Source organism: Hibiscus syriacus, unplaced genomic scaffold (genome assembly GCF_006381635.1).
Source record: "Hibiscus syriacus cultivar Baekdansim isolate YM2019G1 unplaced genomic scaffold, ASM638163v2 tig00110670_pilon, whole genome shotgun sequence".
Classification (NCBI taxonomy): Eukaryota; Viridiplantae; Streptophyta; class Magnoliopsida; order Malvales; family Malvaceae; genus Hibiscus; species Hibiscus syriacus.
Window position 1 is genome coordinate 237,145 of NW_024062818.1, and position 15,594 is coordinate 252,738.

A 15,594-nucleotide genomic window follows, 5' to 3' on the forward strand; every position below is an offset into this window, starting at 1 on the left:
TGATCCAGCTTATCCAAGCCGAACCAAAACCCATCTTTTCCATCACCTTGAACAAAATAGGCCAACCAACCGTATCATAAGCCTTTTTAAAATCAACTTTGAGAACACAACCCTTTAGCCCTTTCTTCCTCCAATAATCAATGCCCTTGTTAGCAATGAGGGAGAAATCCAAAATTTGTCGACCGGGTATAAAAGCAAACTGAGATGGGCTGATGATATCTCCTATACAGCTTCTAATCCTCCTGGATAGACACTTGGATAGAATCTTGTATACCCCTCCTACTAGGCTTATAGGTCTATATCATCTAGGCTTCCAATGTTAGAACCCTTTGGAATAAGGGTGATAAAGGTATGGTTAATACCATGTTCCCAATCTTTCCCCACATAGAATCTGTGAAAGAACTGCATGATGTTTCCTTTAAGAACATACCAAAACCTTTCTTATGCTGGTGACATGGACGTATAGCCCTTAGAGCCTTGGAGTAAACTGTATATATTCATGAACTGATTGAGCATCTTTGGTAGTATGGACGTATAGCCCTTAGAGCCTTGGAGTAAATTGTGTTGTTCCAGGGAGATTTTAGATTTTGTGATACTTGAGATTCTGTAGGATTAGTGGATATATGGTATCCAGTTAGGTGATTCACACATTTGCAACACTTGGAGATGTGCCATAGATGAGAAGTCCAAACAAATTTTGTTCAAGAATAGAGACAATGAAGTAAGATAGGAATAGATCCGGAGTCGGCAACAAAGAGAGAATCCGGGGTTTTATGGGGCAAGATTTTTCTCAATCAGAGCTGCTGGCTCCTTTAGCTATGCGTAGATTTTAGGATGAAGATGATCTTTCTTGGTACAGAATTGGAGAATTCAAGAGGGGGAAAAAAGGAAAAGAAGATGATGGGTGCGAACTTATACGAGTTAGTTGGCTACACTGCTTGTCATAGCATCTGTTGAATCCTTTGATCATCTTTGAAGTGTTATAATTTTGCATGCCTGACCTGCAGGTTAAAACTTAGATTGTATGCAAATGGCAAATAATAGGTATGCAGGATTGCATTGCTGCTTTTAACTCTTCTGAATTTTCTCAACACAGCTACTGACAATATATGATCCAGACATCTGTTTCTTCTTCTTCCTCTCTAAAGTGAATAAATAACAAATAGTGATGAATGTAATTTGAGATGATTTATCATTTCTACTTTTAGGTGCTGGCACGGTTACTTGGTACCCTTCGAACCCTGTAAAGCTTTTTGCTATATCGGTCCAAATAACATTTTATTGATACTCTGTAACATTTTATACTATATTGATCAGAATTGTATTTTGGCATTGCAATTGTTGTAATTTCTTCAATACCGCCCGTTTGCCATTGCATCCTATGTAATTCTGGGTAAATCACATTGTTCGTCGCTCAACTATTAGTGAATTTTTATTTTGCTTATTGATTTTTAATTAAGATAGTTTTGAAACTGTGTTTAAAGATCAAATTGATAGAATTTTTAAGTGTGAAAGGTACTCTTTTTATTATTAGTATTATTATTGAATATTAGGATAAAATTGATAGAATTTTTTTTAGCAAGGGGGAAGTTGTTTACTAAAATTTGAGCCGGTTTAGACACAGCCATTAACAAGTACGTACCCTGAAGTGCCACATGAGACGGGTCAAGAAACAAGGAGCAATTTATAGAGTTGGTTCGTATAAATGATTGGTTCAGCCCATAATGTTTGTATGTGGGACGGTGTGGTTGGTTAGGTCATACAATAGAGGCACAGCCCACGCAGCGACGCGTGTCCAGGAGTGGGCCAATAAATTTAGTATTTAATATATCACGTTATTGGATAAGCACAAACGGTTTAATCATTTTCTATTTACCAACGGGATATTTCTGGACTCGCTTTCGTAGCGCGTTCTCTCCACTGACCCTGGTTTATTATTGTTACTTGTATTTATTTATCCTATTGTTTATATTTATATAAAGTGATTTTAGTAGTTAGAGAGGTATTATTTTTTAAAAAAATTTGAGTTTAAATAATTAAGTTTATAATTGTGTGTGCATTGTTAATGACTTAGAAAAAATTTAAATGAATGTTATATTTATCTTAAACTATTCAATTTTGAATAAAATTGGAGAAATTTTAAAGTTATTTCATTTATTAAAAAAATCTATTCTTCTTTAATAATTTGAATTCGAATGACATAATTTATATGTGACCGTGAGTTTAGATCTAAATCATTTTAAGAAACAAAAAAAACTTATTACCCTTATAATGTTATGTACTAATTTTTCATAAAGTTATTTTTTAATGATAGCTTTAATTGACAATTAGAAAAATAAGCATGAATCAAGTGATCTTGATCGTAGAAAATTGTTGTTATTTTTTGAGGTCTTGGTTCGAGCATCATAAGTGTTAAATGTATGAGTTTAAAATGTCAAGTCGTTAATAGTTATTTTTAGGGGTGCTTATCAAACGAATCGATCGTAAGTTGGGTAGTGTTTAACTCATGCTCGTTAAAAAAATTTATTGCTCAACTCTTTGATCGTTAAGCTCGTTAAATATTTGCTCAACTCGTGCTTGTTAAGAAAACTTATTGCTTGTTAAGCTTGTTGCTCATTACTCACCTCATTGTTCGTTAAACTTACCAATTTTTTTTCCTTATTTTCTTTTTTTGATAGATTTTCTCTTGTTTTCTTAATTATAGGTAAAATCTATTAATACTATATATAACTTAATATAAACATAAATTATAAATTTAACTAACAAATTTATTAAAAGAGTATATGAAGTAAATTTAAAGTCTAAACTCTAAACTAACAATTCACAAATACATTAAAAAAATAAGGTTTGATTTTTGAGTATGAAATAATTTTTTAAGATAACTATTAAAAAATTATACGAAAAATTAATGAGATGCTCACAAACTTATCCAGTCGAGTGAACTTTGTTCGACTCAACTCGTTAAGGTCTCGAGTCGAACTGCTCAACTCATTAAGCGATCCTAATTATATTTAAGCATTTACTGCCTTATGCCATATTACTAAAAAAAGTTAAGGGTAAACTACAACAGTGACCACCTAACTATAACTCTTTTTCATTTAATCACAATTTTTAAATTCTTATCAACCAGACCACCCAACTATTTAAATATATTCAATCAGGTCACTTACATTTAAAGCAAACTATTTAAATACATTCAATTAGGTCACTTGCATTTAAAGCAAACTATTTAAATACATTCAATCAGACCACTTGCATTTAAAGCAAACTATTTAAATACATTCAATTAGGCCACTTGCCGTTAACATTTAACGGAAGTATTGATATGGTAGTTAATAAAATTGATATAATTATACATATGATCCTTAATATTTATACATTCTATCAAATTAGTCATAATTTTAATCCAATTTAATAAATTTAATCTTCAAAAATGATGACATGTGTCACTATTAGATTGGAATATATTTTTATTAATTTTAATTAGATTGGGGATATTTTATTAATTTAATTATTTAATACTTTTTTGATACAAAACATTACGGAGAAATAATTTTGCACGTACGGGGATTGGAACTAACCCCCGTAAAACTCGACTTCGAACGCGCGAACCACTAGGCCTGACCGTTTACTCGGTCGAATTTACAAAATTTTATATATAATTTGTTACATGGCTGAGGAAAAAGGAAACCACAATGCCTGTGAAGAAATTTAAAATTGGGAATGGTACAAACACTTCAACAATCAAATCAAACCTACATTTAGTTAAATTTTATAATATTATATATATATATATATAATTATTAAATTAAGTTTTTTAAGAAATTAATAAGTACAATTTAGATTTTTAAACTATATTTATTTTTATATAATCGTTAAATTAATCTTTTTTAATAGGCTTAAGGATCACAATTACCCTTGTAGTAGACCAAATTTATCAATTTCACCCCTATCATATTTTCGCACCAGTTTTACCCTCGAAGTTGTTTAATTTCATCAATGCCTACCTTTGACCATTTTAACTAACATAACCGTTAATTTATACTTACGTGGACTCCAGCTGTTTCCGCTTCAGAGGACTCAAATTGTGATTTCTCCTTTTTTTATTCTACCACCCCAAAACTACGTAGTTTTGAAAGCATATATATATATACCATTTTAAGTTTCCTCTCCCACATTTTTTCACTTTATTTCCTTTCTTCTCTAAGTCCTTCACATGTGCTCTCCACTCTCAGTCACCGGCCACCTTTATCCACAGGTGACCACCGCATCGGTCGTAGTTGTCGACCATCGTTTGGGGCGAAAGATACATCAGCAAAATCTTCTTGTACTCCTCGTCATGAATTTGACCTTCGATTACTCGAATACATCATCAATCATTGTAGATCTAACGAAAACCACTCAATTTTTTTAAACAAAATACTTAATTTCGTCGCCAGCAACCGTCCATGTTCACATTATGTTGCTCCTTGTTTCCATTTCAATTTTCCCACTGCACGGATCTTCCAACTGACGTCTAGGTTGTCGGAAAATGTCAAACTCACCCATCGACCTTTCTATTTTCTTTTGTTCTTGTTTCGACTTGTGTTGATATTTAAGTTGTTACTTTTGCTTTTATGTTTGTTCCTTAGCTACCCATTTTTTTCTCATTATAAAACCTTGAAGGATACATTGAATTTTTTTGAACTATCATAATTTTGTTTTGTGAATTTTTTTAATTTATATATGTTGTTTAATTAGTTTGGATAATTTATTGGATTGGTTAGTAGAGTTTATCTCAATTGTAATGCAATCAGGAAACATAATTTCATCTGATAAAATGCAGTTCTCAGCACCTCCAGCTGGAGCTAGTGTTGTTGGCCGGCGGCGGAGTTGCTGCCTTTGGAGGATAAATCTATTCAGCAAAGGCGACATAGCTGGAATGCCCTGCTCCCTATGCAAAATTATTATTATTTTATTGTTTACTTAAAAAATATTTATTTGTTATTGTCACGTCATCCTATTAACACGTCAGTAAAATTATCTTAGGTGAAAATAATTGCAGTCCACGTAAGCAGAAATTAACCGTTCCAGTAGTCAAAACGGTGAAATGTAGACATTGATGAAATTAAACAACTTTGAGGATAAATTGATGCGAAAATACAATAAGAACAAAAATTAATAAATTTAATCTACTACAGGGGCAAATGTGACCCTTAAGCCTTTTTAATATAATTAATATTTTAATTTTTTCAATAATTTTTTCAATAATTTTATTTACTATATTAACTATATTGGAAAACTTAATTTAATGATTATATTTAAAGAAATTATATGAAAATAAATCTATTTTAAAAATCTATTTTTTAAAAAAACTATATATTAAATATTATACATTTTGATCGAATATAGAGCTTATTGTATGGTTAAAGTGCTTGTACTCCCTCTGAATTTTCTATGTTTGTATCCCTTTACGAGTATGATAGTTTGACATCAGTTATAAAGTTATATATAAAATGTGTTAAACTAGTTGCAAGTAAGGATGGGCATGGGTCAGTTTTTTGTTCCACCCGACCCGACTCGAGAACAAGCAGTCCTCCACCCGAGACTCGACTCAACTCGACTAAAACAAGTTTTCACCTGACTCGAACCCAACACGATATATAACTTAAAAACACGACTCGAAATAAAAAAATATTTTTATTCAATAAAAACAGTGACTTAATTGAAAAAAATAATATATATAGGAGTATTATTATAATTATTCATAAATATATAAGGTAAAATTATATATTTTTTCGGGTCAGGTCGGGTCATATATTTTTAACCCTAAACCCGAACCAGATTTTTAAAAAAAAAATCGATCCGATCGAGTCGGAACCCGTTGGGTTCGGGTCTCATGCCCATCCCTAGTTGCAAGGCAGGAGATTATCCCAATGGTTCAGACGTGCATAGAGTAGGTGAATGACTTGATTGAATACATTTAAATAGTTAGGTGACATGATTGATAAGAATTCAAAAAGGTGATTGAAATGAAAAGGAGTTATAATTAGGTGGCTATTGGTATAGTTTACTCAAAAATTAAATAAATACGAGAGATAAACAAATTGATAGGACCTAATTTACAAATGATAATTAGGGAGGACAAAGATTTTATCTAGATTTAATAAATTTTAACGCAACCTAATTTGATAAGATTCAATGTAAAAAAGAAAATATTTTATGTTTTATCAGTTTATATTTAAAAATTAATTTAAAAAATAATAAATAATAATAAATAATTATACATATACGTGTATTAATTTGAAAATCGATTAAAATTAAATAATTGAGGATAAAAATAAAATTTTCCTTAAAATTGACTTTTCTACTGCATAAGTTAAAATTTTGAATTTTAGAGGTTAGATTGAAAATCATTTTTTAATCAAGATTTTAAAGTAATTTTTGAGTGTTTAACATTGTTTGTTGGGATGAAAAATCAGTTTTATATTGCCAGAAACATTCTCAAACTGACTTGTTTTTGAAAAATTGGATCAAATTTTTTAAGAATAAAATTGGATTAGATTCATATTTAAAATAAAAACTCAATCCAACGTAGTTTAAAAAATAGTAATATATATATTTTTTCATATTTTTAAAGACATCTACTATAATAATCATCCCTTTATATTTTAGAATTAAATTATATTTTATTGAAAAAATAAAAAGTTTACATATATTTGTGTCGAGTTAGGTTAAATATGGATTTTCACCTTAAAATTAAAATCAACTGAATTTTTCTTAAATTTAGTTTGAATTGGGTGACAAGTGGAAGTGTGTTATATTTGGGTCGGATTCAGGTTGATTATAAACCTGACCTGAACCATAGGATCATTTCTAATAATTGTAGATAACATAAAACATTTGATCAATAATGATAACTAGAAAAATTTAATAACAATTACATCATCGTATAATGAATGATTTAATAGTTCAATGATAAAAATAACAAAAATAGTGGTAAATTTTCTTTTCATAATTTCGTGACCAAAACGAGACAATATATATCTCAGGGACTGATACTATATTTTACCCTGAAAAAATAATATATTTTCACACTTATCTACAATGAATAGTAACGTGATACGTGAAGTCACACACGCGGCCACTATCAGCAGAAGTTTTTTCTTCGCTGGAAAGAAGAGAAAGAAAGCCTTTCGTTGTTTCTTTCTAAAGCGTTGTTTCAAAAATTATAATTCCTTATTGTTATCTGCCTCTTTAGGTGCCGCCCTGAGTTTCTCAAAGGAGAAGAATCACGAGCACAAAAAACCTAAAACCGTGAAACGACATCGTTTCCCTTCTCAGATCTGACGGAAAGACCGAACCGATACCGCGTTTTTGTAGGGGTAGTATCCCGGAGAGAGGATGAGCGGGAAAGGTGGCGGAGGCGGTGGCGGAAATAATGGGTTAGGGAAGGGTAATAATACTGGACTTTCAGTTATTCCGCCTGGGTCTCGGAAGATGGTCCACAGCTTGAAAGAGATTGTTAAGTGCCCCGAACCCGAGATCTATGCTATGCTTAAAGAGTGTAACATGGACCCTAACGAGGCCGTCAACCGTCTCCTCTCTCAAGGTTCCCTCCACCTTTTTTTATTTTTTTAAAATAAGTTACTAATTTTTGTCGACTTCAATGAGCTTTTTTTTCTGGGTTAGTTAATGAAAACTTTATTTAGTTATTTATTATGCGAAAAGGGTAACTGCTGGAATTTATGGGTTCGGTGTTTAATTTAGGGTGTGAAGATAAAATCGACTTAATTGCTAGGGTTCTTGGTTTGCTCGGAGTGTTTTAGCTAGAATGTATTTCCAGCAGTAAACATTATTATAATATATAAGTATTTGCTGATATTTTTTTTGCGTGTTCCATTTCCATTAACTGATTCTTATGTTATCTACTTTGGAACTTGAAAATAGAAGCAGAAAGACATATTTTGAGGAAATACTATCACTTATGTTATTCTCGATTGAATGCAAAAATATACATTTCTTTGTTTCATAATAATGGGGCTGCTGAAGTTTTGACTCTTGTACTGGTACTGTATTTCATTGCTAATAAGATATTTGCAAAATGTGTAGATCCTTTTCACGAGGTGAAGAGCAAACGAGACAAGAAAAAAGAGGTGTGTGCTGGTCCAAATTATGCTCCATAGTTGCTTTTTTGTGAATGTCAAGCTTGCCTAATTAACCATACCATATTTGTTTCCCCATATTCTGACTGTTGCACCATTTGAGCAATATAGGGCATTCTGTCGATTAAGCATGTAAACCAACCGAACGCACACGAACGGAGGTATGTTCATGTTCGTTCATTTAATAAATAAACGAACATAAACGAACACGAACATAAATGAACAAATTTTTTTTTGTTCATGTTCGTTTATTAAGGAATATAACTTGTTCATGTTCGTTCATTTAATAAATAAACGAACATAAACGAACATGAACATAAATGAACACGAACATAAATGAACACGAACATAAATGAACACGAACATAAACGTTGGAGACCCTACCTAGGGGTGTAAACGAGCCGGGTCGAGCTCGAGTATTGCTGAGCTCGACTCGAACTCGAAAACTTTCAAAGTCAGCTCGACTTGACTCGAAAATTCGCGAGCTGAAAATTATCAAACTCGACTCGAACTCGAAATATAATATTGAAACTCGACTCGAAAAGGCTCGAACTCAAAAAAAATTAAGAGCTCAATTAAAACTCGAGACTCGAGCTGGTAGATTAGTCACATTGGGTTCCGACACAGTGGATGTTGACGGTGCTGGGTATGCAGCTTATGGATCGTTCAAAAAGAACTAAACCATGTTAATATTGTTGGGTTTTCCAAATAAAATTGGTTTAATTATAGAGTTGGTCATCAGAATATCAGATTAATTAATATTTTTAAGATACTTACAAATTGGTCACCAAAATTGATTTAAGAAGATTAGGTTAAACATAAATGAATGAACATAAACAAACATAACCGAAGGTTCACGAACGTAAATGAACGAACGAGACATGTTTATGTTCGTTCATTTAATTAAACGAACACAAAATCTTGTTCATGTTCGTTCGTTTAATAAATAAGCGCACATAAACGAACTTACGGTTCATGAACGATTCGCTGAACGTTCAGTTTATTTACAGGCCTATTGTCAATCATATAGGTAATGCATATGTTTGATTGATAGTTGGTTTCAACGTTTCAAACTGAGTGATAATCTAATTCATTTTTCACAGGACCAGCTTTCCCTTTAAAAGCTTTTAATATTTTCTAATCATTGCTGACAGATTTGCCAGTTCTTGTCATATATGTTTGGCTTTTTATTCCTTTTTGTTTCAGAGCAAGGACACAGTCGATTCGAGGTATCGTGGTGCCAATAACCCTGGGAGTCGTGGTGGTAGGAGTGGTTCAGACCGATATACTGGACGTGGTGGATCGTCTCATTACAGTTTAAATGGTACAACTTTGAACATTCTCTAATGCCACTTTGGAGAACCGTCACTTTTAGTCCATTAAAGAATTTATTTGGAACACTTTTAGATGAATTCTTACCGATTGAGTACTCTTTTTTCTGGTTAGAGTCTGGCCCATCACATGGTAAATCTGCACAAAAGAGAGAAAATGGAGCCCATGCAGTTGCAGCCTCTTCATCTTCTGCATCTGGTATGCAAGGAAATAGCATGAGTCGTCGACCTCCATCCCACAGGTATTATTTGTTACAGTTTCAAAAGTTATAGTTCCTCCATGTCCAGCCCATTAAGGAGCTGAAAAGCAGCTATAAGCTTTGGGTTTAGTGAGTAATGACCTAAAAAGGTTGTATACCAAATCATTATTAATGAAATTAGTTTTCTTCCACCACTAATCCTCACTCCTCTCTGGGTAACATTTGAAATGATCATTATCAGAGATGGCTAGTTTAGCAAGGACAGATAGGACCATAATAGTTCCAAATGATTCTCAAGTCATCTTAACTGGAGTCTGGAGACAAGGCACCCAAACATTTGTCAATAACATCTTTCCAAAATTGTAGTTGGCTGAGTTTAGTATTTCTTTTCCCTATCTTAACTGGAGTTTTGATGGTTTTGCAGTGAAGTTGTGGTTTCAGAACATAAAATGTCCACACTAGGTCTAGGTGATGGAATTTCTTCTTCATCACACCCTACTGGACGCCAATCTGCTTGGGTGGGGGTTCCAGGTCAAGTATCAATGGCTGATATTGTGAAGATGGGCAGGACACAAAACAAGGATTCTTCCATGCCAAACCCTTCTCAACGAAACACTAATAATCGGCATCATGTGGTACCTCCTCCGTCAGAATTACATTCCAACTTACAGGATCATGTTTCCAAGGACTTGGATGTTACTTATGAGCCTGATGTCACCAAAAACCAGCACGATTTTCCAAGGGATGAATGGCCCTCCATTGAGAACCCATCTGCTGCTAGTGTGACCTCTGTCTTGGAGGCACCTCTAGAGTCTGGACTCTATGCTAATGCATCTAACTTACCTTTGGGTAGAAGTAATCAACACCTAAAGTCCCAGTTGGAGGAAGCTCTGGCAGTGGATGACGGTCCTCTTGAAATTGTCAACGGTGACCATGTTAGGTCCCCTCCTATTTCAAGTAGAAATATAGAAGAGGATAACTCTAGAGGTTCATCACTTCATGATAACGACTTATATAATGATATGAACTCCTATCAGCCTCCAGGGCATGGCTTTGAGAACGATGAAGGTTAGTTTAGTGCTTCAAATCATTCAATATGTGCATTTCATGTAGTATACTGCTGTATACCGACAAAGGCATACACTGAGTGCAATTTTTTTGATAATCCATTTCTTGTTGTCTTGCTGTATGGATATGTATGCTTTTGACATCGCAGAATTATCTATGTGGCATCTACCTTCCCAATGACAGTATCAAATGTTCCTAGCTTCTGAATTTTATCATTTACCCCTTCATATACTGGATTTTCGAGCCTGAACACAAAAAACAATTGGGTGAATGGTTGGAAACAATTGAGATATTTGGTGGTGGGTTGGGGGGGCTAGGGTCGATTTATGAAATTTTCTTGGTTCCCTCCTTTTTGATTCCCCCTCCAAATTATGGATCCATCATGAATCTGTATGAATTTAGTTCATCCCTTACTGTGGAGTTATTTATTCGATCATTTAATGCATCCTTTGCTCGATGTTATATGTGAAGAATGTTTTTTGCATTTAACACCCTTCGCCTTTTTCCTCAGATGAAGATTGTTCTTCGTCAGTTGCTATGAATTTGCAGCAACTTAATTTACATAATGATGATCGGGAGCCACCAACTGAAGAAGATAATCCTTCCGTAATAATTCCAAATCATCTGCAAGTCCACTCACCAGACTGTTCGCATTTGAGTTTTGGAAGTTTTGGACCTGCCATTGGTTCTGCCTTTTCTGGACCATTTGCATCAAGAGTATCAAAGAATAGTTTGGATGAGGTACCTGAAGCAGCAGATGCCTCATCTATTGTGCACTCAGATAATAGGTATGCCCTTCTTAGATTCTTAGTGCCTTGTTTTACTTATTTGTTCCTTACAATTGTGTAAAAACTTATGCTTCCAGAGATCCTGAGTATTATGGTGATGAACATTTCAGAAGTAACTCAGAGGGAAATATAATAAATAGAAGTAATGTCAGCACTGGTAATTACGAGGTTCCTGAAGATTCTCAACCAGAGGTTTTGAATCAGGATGCTTCTGAAGCTGCCCAAGGAAGCCAATATACATTTCCTCCATCTGATTCTGGTTATAACTGTGAAAATCCGGAACAGTTGAATCCTGCTTTCACTCATATGCAGACAAGTGCTCAAATGCAAAATCTCAATCCTTTCTCAAGTGTAATGGTAAAGTGTCTTACAAATAAAATTTAATTTATTATTCCATGCTGATGATTCCATATGCCTTACAACTGGACTATAATTTTTTTATATGTAAATTTCTGCTAGATAACAGCATATTGAATGTCTCTTCTCTACATGATAATTTTCATTACAGCAAGAGTATACAAATTCATTTCCAAGCACTTTGTTGACATCAACTGCTCAGACTGCAAGGGAGCCAGGTCTTCCATATTCACCCTTCCTGTGACTCAGTCAATGCCATCAAAATATAGCAATGCTGCCTCTTCCATTAGTGGTCCAACCATTTCTATGCCGGAGGTATGCTTTTCTTTATTTTAGTAATTTCCCGATTCCTTTACACGTTTTTCAATTCTAATTGGTTGTTGAATGTATTTAAGGGTTCAAAGTGGCCAAGAAGAAAAAATATTATTCTTTTTTCCTTACTTCTCTGCTACCACGTGTGTGTGTAAAAAGAGAGAAAATATCATACTTGCAATTTAAAGTTTTCATTATTTTATTTCAAGATTTTATGAAGGAAGATGAAACTTCATATTCTTCTTATAATAGAGATTTTTATTAGTGTCATTTTTACTGGAGCTTTACCTTGTGGTAGTGTCATTTTGTATGTAGAGTCATGCTTTTATATTAGACCAGATACCTTTTGGTTGTGAAAAACACATGTTGTCATGTTCCATGGTGAGATGCAAACGTCCTCAAACTTCTCTTTCTTATTATGTTTTTTCTAACTTCTTTCCCAATATATAGCAGTGACCTTTGACTACTTTTGGCCTTCTCTTGTCCTCAATCATGCATCTGTCTCTACCTGATTTGTATTTTTATTATTGCAAGATTCATTTTTCACAATCTATGGAGAGATTAGTTCACTGTTTTTGATATGTACTTGTGTCCTACTCAGGAAAGGGAGCTAAAACACTCAAAACAATTAAAAAAAACAAGTGTTAGGAGTGATCTTCAGAAAGAAAAGAAAAGAAAAAAGAGGGGTGGTAAAAAGGGAAAAGAAAAGTCAATTTGAACGCCTAACTAAAAGAATTCTGTAATTGGTTGGATTCAATGGTTATTTCCCGATTAACTTGTTGTACATGTGCAGGCTCTAAGAGCAGCTAGTATATCCGCACCGCAGCCCACTCCACAGTCCTTGCCTGGTGCCAATGTTGCCACAGGACCTGCACTTCCACAGCATCTAGCAATGCACCCTTTTTCCCAACCTACACTTCCACTGGGACACTATGCCAACATGATTGGTTATCCCTTCTTACCTCAGAGTTACACGTATATGCCATCAGCTTTCCAGCAAACATTTGCTGGTAATAGCAACTACCCTCAGTCCCTGGCAACAATGCTCCCCCAATACAAGAACAGTGTTTCTGTTAGCAGTTTGCCTCAATCCGCTGCAGTCCCACCTGGCTATGGGTTAGGGAGTTCTACAAACATCCCTGGAGGACTCTCTCTCAATCTACCTACTGCACCTGCGGGCACAACCATCGGGTACGACGATGTTCTTAGTTCTCAGTACAAGGACAACAATCATCTGATGTCACTTCAGCAGCAGGTAATTGCTCTACAAAGCATTGAGATATCTCATTTGCTGAATTGAATAATTTGCATTTATTAACCATGTAATGATTGGTGTATGTATTCTGTTCCCCCCCCCCCCGGTCCATGATTTCTTTTAGATATACTGTATTTGTGAATTTTGTTGTTTCTTTTTTTCTGCTTCTTTGAATCTGAAGGGGGTGTCCTTATGTTTGTGTTTAGAATGAGAATTCGGCCATGTGGATTCATGGACCCGGATCACGAACGGTGTCTGCTGTTCCTGCAAGCACGTATTACAGCTTTCAGGGGCAGAATCAGCAGGCTGGTGGGTTTCGACAAGGGCAACAACCACCATCACAGCATTTTGGGTCCCTTGGATACCCGAATTTCTACCATTCTCAAACGGGAGTATCGCTGGACCACCAGCAGCAAAACCCTAGAGATGGGTCCCTGAGTGGATCTCAAGGCCAGCTACCATCAAGGCAGACCCAACAGCTGTGGCCAAATAATTACTAATCATGCCCCTCCTGGTTTTTGAGGGTCTTGTAGTGAGTTTAGACGTTGTCGATGAAAGGCCCTTCTCGCAATTGAGAATAACTATACGTACGAGTAACGAATACGACATCGATGATGGGTCTGAAGTGACTCGAGTGGCTACTGCCCTGTGCCACGATGTTGTATTTTACATTTTAATTTATTGTTCAGTTACGGTATGGTATGTTAACTTAGGAACACAGTGTGCTAATTTGTGGTAGTAGACTTTACTTTTCTTCCTCAATTGTTTCCCTGTTTTCCTCTCTTATAGTAAAAATTTTCCCCTTCATTTCATCCCCCATATCTTAATCTGAAGAATCAATTGAATTTTATTATGGAAAATCACCATGGTCGCCGCTATTTGAGTTATTGGCGACCCCAACCCACCAATGACGTTTACGAACAAAGATGACAACTTGAACACCAATCACACCTGGGTCTAGGTGTTTGTGCCTCCCCAATCACCTCATTAAACACGATATCCTAGTAGACAAGCAGCTCACTCTTGAGCTCCTTCACCTCCTGCATCATTTCAGCCTTCATGGCTAAGTACATGCTCTCGAGATCTCTGGTAAGCTCATCCATTTTCTCTGTCATCTCGTCGATGAGTGATTGAGTTTTATGGCCAAGTCCTTTCTCTATAGACTCCAACTTCTCCAAGAGAGATTCAATCGAATCATGAATCTCATTGACTTTGTTATATAGGTCTTCAAGCCTACTAACCCTTTGCTCAAATGATGCCACGACATCATTCGAGCTTCCTCGCTTCTTCGCCACAACAAAACGAGTCTCTATCACTTCGGTGACTGTTGGGACCTCATCATGGTTTTGTTGTGTCATTCCTCGCAAAACTAGCTCTGATACCACTTGTCACGCACTTGGAACTTCAACACCTCGAACGTGCGACCTTAGTTGCCTTTTCTGTGATTGCGACTAAGTCAGCCTGAAAATAACCCAAGCAAATATGTTTAGATTCTAAACGGAAGCAAAGAACAAGAGAACTAGCACAAAAGCAAGACAATAAACTTTGAGAGAATGCTCTGTGATTTCTCAAAATGAAGAAGTGAGTACGAACGAGGAGGATATGCCTCTATTTATATTGGAAGCTCCCCTCAATGAACGACTAAGATCTAAGTACATTGACGGCCTAGATCGAATACAATCTCCTAAATCCCACCAATATAAGGATTGTGATTACAAAATCTTCTCTTAACTAAGAAAACTCTATCAAGCTAGTTATATGTTACCTTAGATAAAAGATTACAAAGATTATGGAAAGAATCATGAGGATTTTGCATTAAACCAAGGATTCTCCTGCCATAAACGTGCAAGACTCTTCATCTCCATGTAATGGGCCAATCTTCATGAGTTCAGAAAGGTCCAAAACGCCACTTAAGTATTCTTGGGCTACTTCTCTTGTGCTGACATCGGTTGTGGACTCGCGGTCCATGACAATAACAATCGGCAACAGTCCATGAGCTGCCGACTCAGATTCCACACTCTTCCATTATTTTTTTATAATTACTGTTGTTTTATTAATTAATTAATCCGAATCAAATACTATAAAGATGGAAAACCTCTCAATTCAATTTATTCTATTTATAAATATCAAGATTCAAAC

General features: G+C 35.0%; 1 pseudogene; it reads left to right on the plus strand.

Annotated features, from left to right (window-relative positions):
• The first annotated feature begins 7,153 nt into the window (after positions 1 to 7,153).
• LOC120137454 lies at positions 7,154 to 14,265 on the plus strand (annotated as a pseudogene).
• Positions 14,266 to 15,594: the final 1,329 nt, after the last annotated feature.